Source organism: Sphaerodactylus townsendi, linkage group LG09, assembly GCF_021028975.2.
Source record: "Sphaerodactylus townsendi isolate TG3544 linkage group LG09, MPM_Stown_v2.3, whole genome shotgun sequence".
In the NCBI taxonomy this organism is placed as follows: domain Eukaryota; kingdom Metazoa; phylum Chordata; class Lepidosauria; order Squamata; family Sphaerodactylidae; genus Sphaerodactylus; species Sphaerodactylus townsendi.
The window spans coordinates 41,609,248-41,627,919 of record NC_059433.1 but is presented as its reverse complement, the minus strand read 5'-3'; the positions used below and the strand labels follow the sequence as shown (position 1 = coordinate 41,627,919).

The window sequence follows — 18,672 nt, the reverse complement described above, 5'->3', positions numbered from 1 at the left end:
CATTTAACAGTGCATGAACTATAGTAAGTTACCCCAGATAGAAATAACACTTTTTTAAATTGAACTGCAATCTACTGATGGAAGCATTTGGGAGATTATCTTTAGTTTCATTACGGTGACTGCAAAATCTTCCAAGTTATTTTTAAAGCACCTAAAAGCTGTTCTTATGAGGACAGATGTTCTTATATTTGACAGAGGAACAGCATTTTGTTTTAGCCGTCGCTCAGTGTCATCGCTGACTTAAAACAAAGAACAGAAGAAATTGTACATGTTTATATTAATTTTTTATAAATATAAAAATATATAAACAAATTAAGTATTTAATTTAGAATTTTAATGGGCTGGATTCAAAGTATTGCTAGCGGAGCTCTATTTGTGGAACGTAACTTTCTTGTTTCTTTCCTTTCACTGTATCCTTTAAAGTCATGGTTCCCATCCTGGCTTGGTAGGGTGACACAAAGTCCAAGTTTATTTGATATAGTGATCTACTTAAAAAGAGCATGGACAAAGTCTAAGACCACCTATCACAGGCTTCATGATTTATACCTGGGTCAGGAATCACAGGTAGGGGAAAGTCGCTGTTAAAGTACAGCCCTAGATATCAGGAAGCCTCCAGGAACAGCACTAGGAATGCCATGGGGGAGGGGGGGCTGCTGAAAATTGCTCAGAAGTAGGAATTTAAAATTGTAACATGTACAGGGAAACTTATTCCAGCTAATTCTGGAATATCCTCCCACCCCACTTGGAAACTGGTCATTTTAACAGCGAGCTATGGTTTTTCATTCAGATGATAAACCATGATTTGTTGTCATTTTTTGCAAGTAAGATTTTAGAAGTTATTTAACCGTAATACAGAGGGAAGAAAGCAGACCATGGTTTAATTCAGACATAGTATGCTAAATGGAAAGTTTAAGCTGTATATGATGGATAAAGGAGAGAATGGAAAGTAGCACGTTCATCTAAAGGGCTCCAATTATGTTTTACATAACAAATAATAGTTCATGACATGTGCTTAATACTGTCTTAGACATTAAAAGGGAGGGGAGGGGAGGATTGTAAACAGACTTCCATAGATGCACTCATGCTAGCAGCAACAGTGTTCATCCTGGCAATTAAATCCCTTGGGTCCAGATGATACTCTGCAAAAAAAAGGCCAGAATGTGGACTGACCTTCCAGTTGAACCCTGCAGTTTTGCAGTATACAGGGACAATTTCAGTTATCTCTATTGGAGTACTGTATTTTGAGCTTATTTTGGCTTCAGAATGCATGCATAAAACTGTTTGACTGGGACAGTCTCCCTTGTCTGCCTGGGATAGGAGATGATGGGGTGGCTACAGTTGGTCAGCATGTTTCTCATGCATTTGTGTCTCTATGGCTGCTTCTGCACGGCCACACTGGGCGGGGGGGGGGCGGTGTCGGCGTATACGACGCCGACAAACCCCCCCACCCCAGGACCGTTCGCACAAACGGTCCCGGTAAAGACAGGGAAGACAGCGCAGTGCTGCGCCGTGGCCCGATCAACTTACCTTCCCTGCGACCTTCCGGTGCATCACCGAGACCAGGGGACATGCCCCCCCTGCCTTCGCGACCACTCCGGAGTCGCAGGGCAGGGGGCGTGTCCCCAGGCCTCGGTGATGCGCCAGAAGGTCGCAGGGAAGGTAAGTCAATCAGAAAAGGGGGGGAATGGCGCCTTCCAGCAGCTGCCGACCGGAAGCCGCTGTTTCCAGAAAACCTTGCTCGGGGAGCGAGGTTTGGAAACAGCGGCTTCGCGCCGCTGGGGGGAAATTTCCTAAAAATTGTAAGGCCCTTCTCTTTAGAAAAGTATTGCAATTAAATTTCAAAAGAACAATATTACAGCTGTGTGTGCCTAAAATTAATTATCTGCTACCTTGTACAAAACTCACTGAGTTGCAATGGGGAGCATGGAAGGTGTCACAGAAATAAATAGGGAGAGCATATTCAATTATAATGTTGTATACTTGCAGAAAGGTTATATTAAAAACTACTGTGATAAAACATAAAAAATCAATACTTGTGAATGATACACTGAAGAACATGGAGACCGGCACAAAAAGTAGACCTGATTTTTTAAAAGTATCACATTACCCCTCCCCCCACTATGCATCTACATGCAACCCCTTGCTCAGCTAGTGCGGAGTTTGGGGTTGATTTGTCACCAATATGCTGATGACACTCAGCTCATTCTGTTGATGGAGTGGGGGCAGCTGCTGCCCTTGTGGCTCTTCAGCATTGTTTGGAGGCGGTCACTGGGTGGTTGAAGCAGAGCAGGTTAAAACTTAATCCAACGAAGACGGAGGTTCTTTGGCTAGGCTGGGAAAGGGGAATTGGGGATTTTCAGGCAGGGTCTCTTTGGCTTTGACCCCTTCAGCTCACAACCTGGGTGTCCACCTGGATTCGTCTCTTTTAATGGAGACCCAGGTGGCACATGTAACCCAGGTTGCTTTCTTCCATCTCTGCCAGGCCTGGAGGCTGGCCCCCTATCTCTTCCAGGTTGACCTGGCCACTGTGATCCATGCAACGGTCACCTCCAGATTAGACTATTGCAACTCGCTCTACGCAGGCCTTCCCTTGCGGCTGATCTAGAAATTGAAGCTGGTACAGAATGCGGCAGCTTCTTGCGGGTGCTTCAGCCAGGGATCATATCACCCCTGTGCTTCGCCACCTGCACTGGCTCCCAGTGGAATTCCAGATCATCTTCAAGGTGCTGGTATTGACCTTTAAGGCCCTTCATGGCCTGGGGCCCTCATACCTTCGAGACTGCCTTACCCCATTTGTCCCGACTCGATCCCTCCGTTCAGCAGAGGCAAACTTGGTGGTGGTCCCCTGCCCCTCTATGATGCAGCTAGCCTCCACCACCAGGGCCAGGGCTTTTATGGCCCTGGCCCCGGCCTGGTGGAAAGATCTTTCTCCAGCTGTTAGGGCCCTGTGAGACCTTGGGGAGTTCCGCAGGGCCTGCAAAACTGAGCTGTTCCACCTTTGGGGGGGGGGGGCTGGCCACTGACCTGCTACCCCTTCCTGATGCCAATGTACCATCTGTTTCTCTTCGGCTGTCTGCCGGTTCCCTCCCAGGGTTAGAATTGGGCGCCATCCACCAAATTGTGGGTGGGTTATATCGCTGCTACTATTTTTATTGATGTATGTATTTTAACAATATTATTCAATGTTTTTGTATTTGGTATTTATTGTCTGTACACCACTCTGAGCCCCTTGGGGGAGAGTGGTTTATTAAGTCTAATAATAATAATAAGCACTTGAAACATCTTCAAATTGACAAAATTAACATCTGTCAAATTCAGAAGGCAGCCCTGCTGGGATCCGCACAAATACTACGCCGATACATTACAACTTCCTAGGCTTCTGGGTGAGGCTCGAATTGTAATGAAGGCCAACAACCAGCTAAAGATCTGGCAGCTGTGAAATCTACAATAATAATAATAATAATAATAATAATAATAATAATAATAATAATAATAATAATAATAATTGCCCAAATCATCAAAGTTCCAGGCTAACAGATCAAGAAGCTGCTCATTCGTGTTACATATATTATAGTACTTCATTTTCTCTTTTCTCACCCCTTCTATATATTCAAAATCAAGGTTCCTTAAGGTTTGTAAAAATAGTATTGTAATCATAATGTGTTAGTTTTTACACCTACTTATCTCTGTCTGAAATAATGCATTTTTTCAGTTAGAATTGATTTGGAACAGGTCTATGCAAAACAACTTGGAAGAATTATCCAATTGTCAGTGAGTAAAACAAGTCAGTTACTGCACTTTACCTTTTAGACTGGAGATTGGAGGACGTGTGTGGGAAGGACGGAGTTCAGGGGAGCTATGATTTCAGTGTTTTTTTTCACAAACTGGCATGTTTGCCATTTTTTAGCACAGTGATTGGAGAGAAACCTACATAGCCCTCTACGTGGTAGAATCAGGCTACCAAGTATCAAAGTTCTTAAATGACAAGATTCTATTGACATGTATTCTAGATAAAGTCTCTAGGGTTCAGTACTTTAGAATGAACAACCTGTCAAGTTAATGACATTTTACATTACAAGAGTTAGAAGTACTGAGCAATGTGAATTATCCAGTCCAGAAACGATAGTCACATAAACATCATGAAGGTTGTGAATTTTCCTGTTAAAGAGTCTTGTAAAATTATGCTCGTGTTCCAAAATATTTCTATCGAGAATCAGCGATTGTATCTTGAACCATGAAACTACCAGTTCATAAGCAGCCAATGGCGTGCACTACTCATGAGGAAAGACAGCCAGGGTTGTACTCAAAAGCCATACCAGACCCGAAATACCACCTTATTAGGAGTATCCATCTTTCCAGGTCTCGTTTCAGTTCCCTTGTTGTAACGATCATACACCTTAACAAAGGCACACCCATAAACTCTGAAGTGAAACATCTACTCAGTTGGACCAAATTAGAATTGTTTCACTAACATGAAAGATATGTAAAGAATAAAGTTTCATACAAAAATAAAACCCATCTTTGCTTACGACGAGTTTATCTTTCGCGCTCTTCTATTGCGAAGACAACAACACGCAAGCCTACTTAGACAAAAGGCCGCAGCGGCGGCTCAGGTTATGCCAGCTAAAGTCCAGCTGCAAAGCTGGTGCAACGTTCATCTGTGCGCAAAAGCTGTCGCCTCTCCAGGTGCCATGGTCGTCTGTTTGGAAGCGCCCTGCCCGAGACAGACGAGGATAACTAGCGATCAGAAACGGGCTTCCCCGTCCGAGCGTTTTATTAGGATGCAGCGCAGCCCTCCCGCCATCCTCTTCACCCGCGCATGCGCACTCGCTGTTTATTGAAAACTCACTGCGCCACGACTGCGAGGAAGCCCCTGAGGAGAAGAACTACTGGAATGCGTAGTTCCAAAGCGAAGATGGCTAGGTTAGTATCGTATCCCCCCGAAGGAGCGACGTCCGCGCTGTATTCTCTGCTACCCACCTCTCTTTGCAAGACCACCCTGGGTCTCCGTTGCCGCTATTTCCAGAAAGTTCCAGCCGCACCGCCCAAGAACAGAACGAAGCAACCTCGGCGCCTGCGCACTAGCCTTCCGTCTCCGCCCCCAACCGCCAACAGGTCCCGTTATTCTTTTTTTCCTCCTTCCTCCCTTACATCCGCATGCGACCAGAAAAAACAGTGCCCCTAATTTGGCCCGCTAAGAGGTTCTAAAAAAAAAAAAAGAAGTCGTGACGTTGGCAACGGTTTTGTTCCCTTCCCCCTCCCTTTAACGCTCACGACGGTAGCGCGTGCCTCCCCGTTTCTCGCGGCCGTCCGCGGTCACGTGCTTCCTCAGCCAATCCGAAGAGACGGTCGCAAACCGACATTCTGACGGTCTGGAAAGGGGAGGCGAAGAGAAGGGGAGCGACCGAGGGGAGGGGAGTCGCCAAACCCGACTCTTGCCGTGGCTGTGGGAAAGGCGCTGAGGCTGGACGCCGCTGGCTCGCGAGGAGCGGCTGACGGATTCGGCCCGGGTTCCTCAACGGTGAGTCTCGAGAGGAGCCGCCTCCCTTCCGCTGAGAGAAGGCGAGGCAACCGCCGGAGTCGTTGCTGCAGGAGGAGGGGACCGCGGTAGATAACGCAGATGACACCCGCTTGGAGAGAGGAGGGGAGCGGCGGGAGGACCTCTCTGAACTGTATTCCGCACATCGTATTTGTAACGAGTTGCAATCGTTATAAGCACGCTGTGCGGATCCACCTGAGGGTATTATGTCGGTCCCCCTTACCCTACTTGTGCCCAGGGCGCGCGTGTCAAATTCCCTCCTCTTTTTATTAGCTGTGATTCCCCTTCCCAACCTTTCCTGTGGTGGATGTGACCGCGTATCCGCCCCTTTCGGTGCCTCCCCCCTCGGGGTATGTAGGCATCTGTGTGTGTGTGCGCGCGCGCGCGAGTAAGCCCACCCTCGTATTGTAGCCCGCTGTATTCCCACCCCCGTGACAGGGCTGTGGGGTTGTATAGGGCTGCTACAGACTGGGTTTGTTCTGTCCCCACCGTGCTGGGGGCGGGGGGGGTAAGGGAGAGAACACTCCCCCTTCCCTTCCCACCCCCTTTTCTTACGCTGCCTTCTAGTAATGGAGGTCCTGCAACCCTTTTAAGCCTTTAGTGGGACGCGCATCGGAGGTCTTCTGGCGCACCTCCCCCCCCCCGTGCCCCCAACCCGAGCTTCTCGCGTTGTGTGTGTGTGTGTGTGAATAGTCAGTCACGAGAATGCGCTCGGTCTCGCCCTCTGCAGTCCCCGCTCCTTCGTTCCCAGCCTGTCACTGTTGTTGCCAGAGCCATGGCTGCCGTGGCTGTCACTCCGTCTGCCTCCTTGTGGAGCTATGTCTGGTAATGTTTTCCCTCGTGGTCTCCGCCCCTCGCTGAGGCTTATATTTTTGGGAGCATGGGCAGGAGGATAATCGTGTTCAGTAATAATAATATTGCTGATAGCACCGAGTTCTCTGGTCTGCAGCATTGTCAGCCTTTTCTAAAGGGAAGAGGCAGTCGGGTGTGTGTGTGTGTGTGTGTGTGGGGCGTGTGTTTGCGCGCGTCCATAAAGGCGGCTGGAGGGAGGGGAGAGAGAGTGAGCACCAATGAATGCAGTAAGTTTTCAACCGCGATTCTGGAGCATGAGGAAGTGCTGCTGCTAATATCACTCCAGTGACTCCCATTCACGTAACAGGTGAGAAATCTAGAAGAGGCTTATCCTAGGTTAGCCAAACCAACTGTCCTAACCTGGCCCAACACATTCAACTTGCTGAAGTTCTAAGTCTGGTAAATAAAATGTTTGTGTACCGTTTAAAGTAAGCTATGTTCACAACTAAAGGGATGCATTTACTAAATTTGTATCCTGCCTTTCTCCCTGATGGGGACTCAAAGAAGTATACTTTAGTAAAGTACAGCATTTTTTTAATGTCAATTTTGGTTGTAACGGCTCTTTTTTGGAGTTCAATATCTGCCTTCTTAGAATACTGAACACCATAGACATTAGCTGGTATTTTCTAAACCCATGTTCTAACGGTATGCCTAATGGGAATTGAATCACACTGGAACTTAAAAGAATATAGGCCTACATGGCTATCCTGAAAGGGATTTAGAGATCATCTGGTCTAACCCTCCAATATTTATTTGCTGCTATACGCTAGAGATGGTTCTTGAGTGCTCATTTGGTTTACATTGTCAAAGTACACCTTTTAGTGAAACAGTCCATCGAGTTTAAGCGAGTGAACCTGACCAGGCAGTGTAGGAGAACTATCACCAACCTCTCAAGCTTGTTAATGTGTTTGACTTGAGAGGATATATATTCCTGATCCTAAACTTTCCTGAGGATGAAATCAAATACTATCACTGAATCTTATCAAAGTTGTAATGGGGGCTGGGAGGCACTACTAAGATAGATTAATTAAACCTAATTAAAGTAATATCTGGTTTATGTAGAGGAGACGAAACGTCTCAGACTGAAGTCGGAGAGATACTTTAACTATCATAACGCAAGAAGCTGCGTTATACTACATCTGACCGTTGGCTGAAAGTTCTAACAATGCAAAACAGTGAGCAGTGGGATTTCACAAGGAAAGGTCTTGGGACCGATGTATTTTCGTTTGTTCATATATGATCTGGAAATGAGTTGATTATTTAAGTTTGCTAAAATTACTAAGCAAGCTATCATACTTTAATCACATTCTGAGGAGACAAGATGCAGTGGAAAAGACAATAATGCAAGGAAAAATTGAAGGCAGCAGGAAAGAGGAAGACCCAACGTGGGACAGATTGACTCTATAAAGGAAGCACCTCTCAAGTTTGCAAGACATGAGCAGTGCTATTAACAATTATGGGATATTAATTATTAGGGTTGTTATAAGTCAGAAGCGACTTGAAGGCACTTACACACAAACATATTCTCATTTTCTGAAGGTGGTTTTCACTGTCCTTGATTATGAAGAGTTGTAAGAGAGTTTCTTCAAACTGGCTAATTGGGCAGCAGTGTGGGAAATAAAGTTCACATCACTTGTTACGTGATCTTTTTTAACAGGAAGTGCTGCAGATTGAAGCTGGGATAGGTTGCATTAAAAGCTGATGCTCTTAACACTGAGCCGTGGCCTTCCCTTCAACATCTCTTGGGTCATAAAATTATTTAAATAGGTTATTAATTTATTTAGCTTCTGATCACCATTCTGATTTTTTTTGTGATCTGGGGTTCAGATCCTGCCTAGCTTTCTGAAAAGAGGGGTAGGTGGTTATTGACAGTCCTTTGCTGTGGGAGGCCTCTGTTTCTCCTCTAAACTAGTTTTGGGAGTCCTTCCCAAAGAGGTATTTTGAACTGCCTTGTCTGGAGGGAGTTGGTGATAATCCAGGACCCCTTGCCTGCCCACAGCCTAAAAATTTAGGTGGAATCTAAACCGGTAGTTGTACGTAGTTATCACTGACCTGCATTTTCTCTCCTGTTTTGTTGTTCCTTCTGAATATGTTTGTAGAATGTATGTATTAATCTCAATATTTGTATCTTGTTTTTCTGTTAAATTGCAGTGTGGCCAATATAGAAAAGTAAAATAAGAGTAAAACAAAACACTCATATGTTTATGACGTTAAACCTCCAGAAATCTGTTCCAATGAATCAGTGCCATGACTGAAAAATCTTTGTTGAATGTAGGAGGAACTACAGGTAGAACCATAAGCACATGTTGACTCAAGGAGTGACATTTATGCATGGTTTTGTGCAGGGATTCTGTATATATGTGGGTTTTAAGCCATGAAGAGCTTGAAAGGTAAAAAATGGCACCCAAATTCAGCAAATATGGAAGTAGTGCAATTGTTTCAGAGCAGGTGTTATATATATTCTTTATTATTTTTATTCTGTTCCATGGAATAAACTTGCAGGAGCACACTTTTCCCAAGCCTAATTTTTGCCCAAAGGACTAGCTCTGTTAAACTAAGTGTTCCTTTTCTGTGGCATCTTTTCATCTTTATTTTTTTATTGTCGAAAGTTACTCTTCTCAAAGAGTGATAAAATTAGTCATGGCTCAGAATTAGACCTCCCAGGACATTTTACTTCTTATTCTTTCTGAACTGGTTTCCTGCATGTGCAGGGTCAGTTTTGTAACTGTCTCTTCCAGAGGTCACGATTTTGAGTGTCTTCTGGGGTAAAGTTCTTTGCCTGCAGGTCTTCATTGATTGTGTCCATCCACCGTTTTTTGGGTCTGCCACATGGGCGGCATCCACCAGGTTCAAGTTGGATTAATATTTTGCTATCTGTATTAGAAATATACTATACTTTCTGTATCTTGTAATTTGATTTTCTTACAACCCCATCAAGATCGAGCTCAAAAAAACAAAAATAGGGCACCAAAAATCCCCCATAAGGGATGACAGAGATATGCCACAAAAAATGTTGTGTTTCTCCAATATTGGCTCCACCAGAGTGCAGGGGCTGGGTAGACAGTGGAAGCTGAGGTCGGCTCTACCCCGTGGCCCACCCCCAGAATGCCCCTAGTCGCACTGGTGCAGCTTTCTGCATCAGTAGGCCTAGGGAAGGATGGTAGCTTCTGGGTCAGGTGCTGTGGTGCTGTGCATCAGCTGCCCAGCTAAGTCATTCCTCCACTCGTGCATTTGCCCCTTGCGCCGGCTCTAGAGGTGGGTCTGTTCCCCCACTCCTGATTTGACTGTTAGCAACTAATATTTTCTTTTTTTAAAATTGTCCTTTGACTTTGTGATCGTATACTGTGGTTACCTTGAAAAAGTTTATCCACTTTCTGTACCCTTTGCATAATTTTTTGAACCTCTATCATAGGGTCCACCAAGTGTTTTTAGGAAGTGGGTAGGGCAGAGGCATACAGCCTTTAGGAACATGGGGTCACCCATGTCCCTGCGCACACGCTTTTGGGTCACAAGGGGCTCCAGGTGCCTCCCACATAACAAAATGGCATGCACCCCAGTCGCATGCCACCAAGCCCCACCCCCCACAGGGAGGCAGGGCTCGGCAGCAGGCAGCTACGGCGCCCGCCTGGGCCACCTTCCACTGCCAAGCCCACCCGGCCCCTGGCCTGCCTATTGATAATTTATCAGGCCCTGGGGATGGCAGGAACCAGCCTGCTGGGGAGGGGGGCAGCGGGGCGCTCGGAGGAGGTGTTGCTCCCAGGCGCCATTTCCCCTTGATACGCTTCCGGGGCAGAGCCAAGCAGCACTTTTGCCCAAGAAAGCTTCTGATTAACTATTGGATATTTGATTGTGCAGATTTTTAAAAATGTTGCCTTGGTAGGAGCTACCAATATAGTAGGATGATTTACCCTGTGTTACTGAAGTTTGGCTGGCTCCACCTTCTGTGACAACCATTGCATGCCAGCCATTATGTGGCAGCCCTTTTGTTGTGGTGTCCACCATGATGTGTGAAAATTCTAAATATGGCTGCATGCTCAAAAGGTTTGGGGACCCCTGCTCTAGACTCTGTAGGGTTTTTTTCATAGGAGTCCTTTAATCTTGTTGGTTCCATTTGTCTGCGCTTTCTGCAGCTCTGCAATAATCTTTTTAGCAATAGGGCATAGATTGTAATTCACTTCCATGGATCTGTCATTAAAGTAAATTTGAAGCTCCATTTGATACAGAACACCACAGTTTGGTTGCTGTTAGGTACTAAGTGGTACATGCATGTGACATCAGTTCTGCAGTAATTTCATTGCCTATTGATCATCTACCAGGTTCAGTTCAAGGTACTGGCTATCACATACAAAGATCTTAATGACCTTGGACCCAAGTACTTGCAGGACCATTCCTCTTGCTTATTCTCCACTGTGACAGTTTTTCTCACTTGAGTAAAGCTATCTGATGGTGCCACCTTGCAAAATAGTTAAGATCAGCAGTTGCCCATGGAGTCTCTATGTTGGTACCTTGTGGAGGAGCCTGCCTGCCTGCCTGCCTGAAAAAGTCATAAAGGCTCTCTTCCACCATTTCATAGAATCTGTAAAAAAAGGAAATCTGTAAAACAGGAGGGCATTTTGATAAAGGAATTAGTACTGTAGTAGACATGACAATACAGAAGGATGCCTTTATGATGGAACCACATTGTGGTCTACTGCAGTAATCCTTCTGCCGGTGCCAACCTGCACATGGACAAAATCAGCAGTTGCCCATATGTATTCTTTCTCTGTTGTGGCTTTTGCCTTGTGGAATGGCCTACCTGAGGTTAGAAAAGTCCTGTTCTCCTGGCCTTCTGCAAATTATGCAAAAGTTAATTATTCAAGAGGGCTTTCAGCTCAGGTAATAAAGCTGACATGCATACTTGGGTAAATGTTTGGGACTCGTGGTCTGTACTGTTGTGCATAGCACATTGTAAGTTAGGGTTCTATTATGTAATTTGTATATTGCTTAATGTGACACGTTAATTCTCATGCTGCGCTTCTTTTTCTTACTGGTGGTTCCAGACTTCTAATTTTTAATGCATTAGTTACTGGATGTCCCATTATGTTGATTGTACTGACTTGCTATATGCAATTCGCCTTGAGTTCTGTAAGAAAGATAGACTATAAATAACTTGAATTAAATTATCCATAGCAGATTTGTGGAGGAAATAAAAATTATGAAAAGAGTTAGACCACACTCTTCTGCTGTCCCAGCAACGTTACCCTTTTGTCCAAACATGAGAGATACTGGATGAGAGTTAGCAACTGCAGGCAGTAGAAGGGTTGTTGAACCATTGTTGATCCCCTCAGAGTGCTGAAGATAGTTGGCTTAAGTGGAAGGGAACAGTAGAGTGGTGAGGAGGGAAGGGAAACAGGAAAGTAGTAGAAAGTAAGAGGGCAAGTGGAAAGAGATAAAACTCCTGCTGTCAGTTGCGTAGCTACCACAAGACGGGGGTGCCCTGGGCGTGTGCTGTTGGGGTCATGTGGGGGCAGAAAATCGCCCTCCAAACCCTCCCCCCTCGCCCCGCTTCACCAGGAAGCCACTGCTGGACCAGCCGGGCTCAGCGGAGGCCACTGCTAACACCCCTGCCCGCCCACCAGCCAGGCCCCGTGGCCCAGAGCGGGCTGGGCAGCAGGCCAGCCAGGCTGCTTTTGCAGCCGGCTGCCCTTTGCAGTGAGCTAAACTGAGGTATGTGGGGGGCGGAGCCCTGTGGGGAGGAACGCCCCGCCCCTGTTCCTTCCTTACCCCTCCCCCCACTTACCCTAGTTCAGCCAGCAGCCCAGCTAGGCTGCTTTTTCAGCCGGCTGCTCTTTGCAGCCAGCTGAACTAAGGTAAGTGAATGGGCGGGCATTAGTTTGCCTCAGGCACCATCCCCCCTGCCACTGTTTGCTGCTCCTACTGCCATGTTAGTCAAGGGAGGTGGTGCTACAGGTAGGCTGGTGGCTTCGTTGTTGAGTGAGAAGCCTGCTGAGGCAATGGGTGGGCTGGCTGGCAGGTGAGGTGAGGTTACAGAGCCCAGAGACGCTTATAGAGCCTGGCATGTGAAAAATGAAAGTGTTGGTGGAATAGATGTGGCATGTTATACTGTGGCATAAGCATGTATTCTATTTGTAAGCAACCTCACCATTTCTAAAATATTCTAACTATATTCTTACACTAAATATCAAGCTTTGGATATAATTTTTGTTTAGATGCAGAATATTGGAAAAATACTGGGTGGAGATCAAAAATTGTTTCCCACTCCTATCTTTATGATATGTAAAGATTAACAGTTTTAATATTTTGATTATTCAAAAGATTTAGCTTGTTGTTGGGATGAACATTCTTATCTAGACCAAACAATTACATTAGTAAATAGTAGTTCCTGCTATAAGAATTTGTCACATGTCCCTAGTGGGGGAGAGAGAATAGATTTTAAAAAGATTTACATTTTTAAGAAATACCAATTTTATGTGTCTCTGGTCCCTTTTCATGGTCTTCCTTGCTTGTGCTCATAAAGATTTTGAAGCTTTACCGAGTAGAATTTTCCTTACCTAAGAAAGACTATGAAACACTTATTTGCATTGTTAACAGGCCTAAGTCACTCATGAGAAGTACTTTAGTTTAGACATAGGGTCCAGTGCGAGGGACTCTGGCAACTGTTATAGGGAGCACTTTGCTAACCTACCAGAAACACTGCCAACACTACAGAATGATGTGATCAAGTCACAAAAGATTGGCAGTGTTATACTGGCAAAAGAAAAAGGCTACTACTGCCAGTGTAACATTGCCAGCTTTCATCAGAGAAGAACTGTTCATGATGCATGGCGTTACTGTTAAAGTACTGTGGGTTGAGCTACAGCTGAGCCATGTTTTTGTCTTTAGCTGTGTCACTTGCCAAAGGCTCTGGATCATAATCCCCATATGCGTATATGAGAGAAATAAATACTCCTGAAGTGTTTTTGTCTAATATCTAAGATACACAACACTTCATATTTTAAAGCATGAAAAATATAACTGTTAAACCAATCAAGGGTGTTTTATGCAATGTTCAGAACATAAGAGCAACCCTGCTAGATCAGAGCTGTGGTCTAGCTAGTTCAACCCATCACAGCTGCCGTAGAAGATTGGCAAACAGGGCATAGAGGCCAAGGCCATCCACTAATGTTGCCTTGTAGTAATGACATTCAGAGATTTACTGCCTGTGAATGTGGCAGTATTCTTTTGTAACCTGTTTTCTGTCAGTCTTGTACAATAGTAATGCCAGTACTTAAAGATGCACATTCTACACGCCTAGATGGTTCTGGAATACTCAGGTAACACTTGCCAGTTTTCTAAGTGTTGGAAAAAGCCTCTACATTTACAGTACTGTATAAACAGTAAATGAATCTTTATCATTTAATCATTATCATTTATTTTGTAAGCCTCTTCAAGCAGGTTTTCCTCAAGAGAGAGCATAAAAATGTTCCAAATTAGCCATTTAATTACATCCCTAATCTGCATAAAGATAGTATAGGTAGTCCAGGAAAAAAGGAGAAATAATCTTAATTAACTGGGAGATCAGAATGTTTATAAAGCTTTAATTACCAATGTCAGAAACTCTCAGAATTAAATACTAATTAATATTTATGGGAGCAGATCCTTTTAAAATAAGAGTACATTACACACAGTCACATGCCCCCCCCCCCACCATGTGACAAGGTCCAGCCCAGTGGCCAACATCACACAAGTGGGGTCATGAAACAGGCAGATAAACTGGCTTGGTAGAGTCAGTTGCGAGGTATATTAATGCACATTAAAAAAAAAATCTTGATCTGTTTAACTGTTCAAGTTGAAGATCTAATTTCTAGGTTAAATATAATGTTGCCTTTCCATGCAGATGTAAAATTCCTCATCTCATCCTGTAAAAACTAGGATAAATTAGAAATAAAATCTGTGAAAGAGTAGGTGGCCTGCCTTTTGCAACTTTTTGGACTTTTTGTCTCTGCCTGTCTTTGCTTGGAGGAGAAGGCACAGAGAAATAATTGGTTTTAGTCCTCCTGGTACAGAAAACCTTGGGTTCATCTCACTGGCATGGAAGCACTTACCAAAGAACCAAATAGAATTGTGCAGATAAGTGCAAGGATGTCTTATTTTTGCTATCTTTTCTGTCTTTTTCACATATTAGGAATATTCATGTATATCTACTTGTTTTGGAGGAAATCATAAGGTTAAATCAGAGATAAATTACTGGCCTTGTAAATAATTATGTCAGCTTCTTGAGTTCTGCCTTCAGCAGGGTGGACTTTGAACACTGAGTTAAATTATCATTTAAATCACTAAGGAAAGGGGCCGTTTTAGATCAGTGACATATTAAATTTCTACTTTGAAATTAATACATTTCCTGAACAAGCATGCATACTAGCAACAACAATTAAAGCGTATTGGCTTTCAACTGTTCCTTTATGCAACCTGGGAACATAATCCATAACCTTTGATTGTATAGCTTGTACACATTGCAGACTTGTGTCTACTTAAAACAGATTTCTGTTTGGGTTTTGTACACATGCAAGGATATATAGAAATATTATGTTAATACTATTTATGAAAATATATTGTTGTGTTGTTGTTGTTGTTGTTGTTGTTAAAACCACCAGTGTACTGAAGATGCCTGCTCCACACAATAACTTATGGTGGAGTGATAAGAGTGTGACTTCCTAACTTCTCCTAGACCACTCAGGAGTTTTCAACAAAACAATATATTTTCATAAATAGCTCAGTGTATCACAGATCTGAGGTGTCATTTTGAGAATTGTTGTACTCTTGTTCCTGAACTGAGTATGTTTTATGCAATGTAACGATCTAACGTAAGAAATCTGTCCAATGCATCATCAACATGAGAGGAACCAGAGGGTACTCTGGAAAGTCACTTAAAAATAAGTCCAGTGAATTTTGCATGTGAAGCTCTTATTCTGGGGTATCTCTTCCTGTGTTTCTTCATTCTTACTTTCTGAAGAAATTGAATTTTCTTGATTTAATTGCTATCTTTTATATTTATTTTTGGGCCCAGAAACATAACCCAACATAGGGATACACAGATTGCAGTGGCACCTATCTATACTTCTAATTCTGAGGTATGCCCCCTTCCTGCAGATACTTAAAACCTCAGACTGGTGGAAGACTGATCCTAACTGGTTTTTCTGCAGATTTGAGGCCCCCCTAAGTCTGCAGAAAAGTCTGAAAATTAAACAGAATTGGGGGGCTTAAATCCCCCTGTTTTTTAAAAAAGCATTGTCTGCACATGCCCAGACAGCACACTTACTGTTCAAGTGAGGAGGACAACAGCAGCTTAACACCAAGGGAAGGGAAGATTTTGTAACAGCACGCTATCAAAGTGAATACTAAAAAAGGAAAAGCATATTGCTCATCTCATAGGAGCTTCTGGCTATAGGGAGTCCTGTAGTATCTTTCTGCTGGTGTAATTAGTTGGCCTTATTTTACTACCACTGAATAGTTAAGGGAGAATACTATGGTATTTGTGGTTACATGATTTTTTTTGGTGCCCTGGTTATGATGATATAATGTGATGCCACCTGTGCTATAGGTTGATTGGTGCCTTTCATTCATTGGTAAAGTGGGATTCTACTGGTGATCAGGGATATTGTTTGTATGTTTCAGCATCTTTTGGTTGTGCTGTGTCTCTACTTTGCTGTTATATGTGCATAGGATTGCAATTGCATTACTTGAACATAAAACTAGCATGTCCATAATGTAGCAACTGCAAGTAATAGCACTCTTTCAGTACTGGTCTGCCCAGTAGTCATAAAAGGATCTGCCTGTTGTTATCATGCTCATCTCTAATAAATGCATCATTTAACAGAGATTTGAATTTGTGAAATAAATGTTATGCCTGTGATCTATATTCTTTTGGGTTCCAGTAGCTGGCATTATATATATTGGCAGATCTAATGATAGGTCCTACATGTGCCAAGCTACCTGAGCCTAGTTCTTTATTAGTTCACTTGTCTAAGTAATTGTAATTTCTTTTTAGGTATGTTTTGGCTGTTTCACGACTCTTGAAGATTAACTGACCTAAAATTTGTATACTGCTGACAGGCTGGAACAGATTGTTACAATTCTACTTTAGGTAATACATCTTCCTCTGTTCTTGCTGTTGCTGTTCAGTTCTTCACTCTCTAAGGGAGACGGTACTTCAGTATGGGGAATTCCTACCATTTTGTCAAGGAGGCAGTTCTTAATCTCAGACTTCCTGTTTCTATTGGTGGAGGCCATTCTAATCTTGGGGGCCTCAACCTTTTTGTGGCACTTGGCATGGTGGGTACAGCAACAAAATGGCTGCTGCAGGAGGTGGAGTCAACCACAAAATGATTGCCACAACTTAACTTCAGTTTCAATGCCATTAAAGGTTACAATTTCAATTCACTTAACTTCAGTAATGCAGTGTAGATCCTGGTTGCAGCTGCTTCCAAAACAACATTTAAAATATTTTCATAGCCTACCAGAAGCCTTGCTGGCAAAAGACCTATCTGGCCCCACCCACTTCCTAATAACACTTGGCAGGTGCCAGAAAAGTGTCAGCTGGTGTCATAGCATCCACAGACAGACACCCACATTTGGGGCCCTTGAACTAATCCTTAGTTCATTTCCTGCCTAGGATGAAGGAGTGCGTGATTATTTAGAGCTGCTACTTAAGACATCCCCTCTCAAGACTGTCTTCCCATTACATCTTTTTCACTTTTCTTCACTTCTGCTTTAGTTGTTCCTAATCTTTACCTTAAAAAAAAAAACCCTCTACCTGCAGCCTGCTCCAGCTAATACTGTCTCCAAGAGGCTGCCTGTGATGGATCTCTGCTAAGAAAGCAGATCCCCATTATAACCAATGTAATAGCCTTTAAGAATCTCATGTATAGAACCTAGGCTAGAGGTAAGGAGTACAAGCTCAGAGGCTGAGAATCAGCACAGAGTGTACAGGTAGGAAGAATTTGCACAGAAAACTCTTCACTACAGTGGATAGTGTGGAAACACTGGAATGGCCATGGGAGGCTGCCCTAGAATGATCTAGGACGTCTTCCAGAGATGCTATAGGTACACAAACTACGACCTCTCCTAAGACCCTCCTCCTCAGTGGAAGGTTGATTAAGAAGAGCAATTGGTGAAGAATTTATGCTCCTGTAGAACAGAGGTCTGCAACCTGCGGCTCTCCAGATGTTCATGAACTACAATTCCCATCAGCCCCTGCCAGCATGGGCAATTGGAGAATTAGAGCTTCCCAACCATTCCCTCCCTCCTTCAAGCAGGAAATTCTGGCAGCAGTACAGCCCCTGGAGCTCAGCTGGGCAGTTGGCACAGAAGTTGGTCAGCAAGGGCTGCACAAAAGAAAGTGCCTTTATTCTGGTAGATTGTCATAGCCTGGAACCAGAGGTCTCAGACTACACTCCTCAAATAGAGAAGAGGCAAAAACTTATGAGGAGTTAATAACTGGACTAGAGCAACCTCTTTAATCTGGATAATTATCAGGGTTTTATAGCCAAAGCTATCACAGGCTTGGGACTGTCTGAAAATCCTAATAAGACGAAGGAGGATGTTTCCAAATGCTGAAAACTGATATCCCTAGTGGAAAATGGGAATGGGGAGGGCCCATTTGATGCTGGCTTCAGGTAGCCCGGTCCAGCTTTAAACTCCAGGCTTTAATCCTGCAGTTTAAAGCTCGACCTTAGCCTCTCTGAGGACAGGATTGAACTGAGCCTCTGAGCTCACTGTCTCCAGCTTTATACTGTTGGCTCCATTCCCAAGCTCCATTTGACCAGAGGTGGAGCTTCGGGGCGGAGCCAACAGTATAAAGCTAGAGGCTATACAGAAGCTGAGCTCAGTCTGATCAGGTTTAAATGGGCCCTTGGCACTCCTGACCCCCTCTTGGTGATTGGGGCAAGCTTGCTGGTCCCACTCCTGACCTCCATGTGGAGATGGGGGGTGACCCAAGTTGGCCCTGCTCCCAATCTCCACGTGAAGTTTGGGAATGGAGCGAGCCCCCTTGCCAGCCCTCAACTGTGCCCCTGCCCAAACCCCAGTGAGTTTGGAGCAAGGTGCTGTTGCAAGAGGGAGGGCTGCCCTGCTGTCCTCCCCTATAAAGTGAAACCTGGAGCTCTACCCCCACCCCCCAGCTCTTTAGCTTTACCACTGTGCGTACATATGTGTAGGAGGGGCACTAGGGATGTGGCCTAGGAGCAGAGGGGGCAGCAGCCTGAAAAAGTTTGGGAACCACAGGGTTAGAGTATTCAGTTCAG

General features: G+C 44.3%; 1 protein-coding gene across 4 annotated transcripts in view; it reads left to right on the top strand.

Moving 5' to 3' along the window:
- Positions 1–4,852: 4,852 nt before the first annotated feature.
- The window catches only part of ANKRD12 (ankyrin repeat domain 12), a 55,590-nt gene continuing 41,770 nt past the window's right edge, over positions 4,853–18,672 (top strand). The window contains exons 1-2 of one of the 4 annotated variants that reach the window (XM_048507461.1): positions 4,853–4,923; positions 16,419–16,514. The gene's annotated coding sequence lies outside the window, so the exon portion shown is untranslated. Of the gene's footprint in view, positions 4,924–5,381; positions 5,522–16,418; positions 16,515–18,672 lie in introns of those variants that run through there. The other 3 variants (XM_048507460.1, XM_048507464.1, XM_048507462.1) reach the window with 3 other exon arrangements.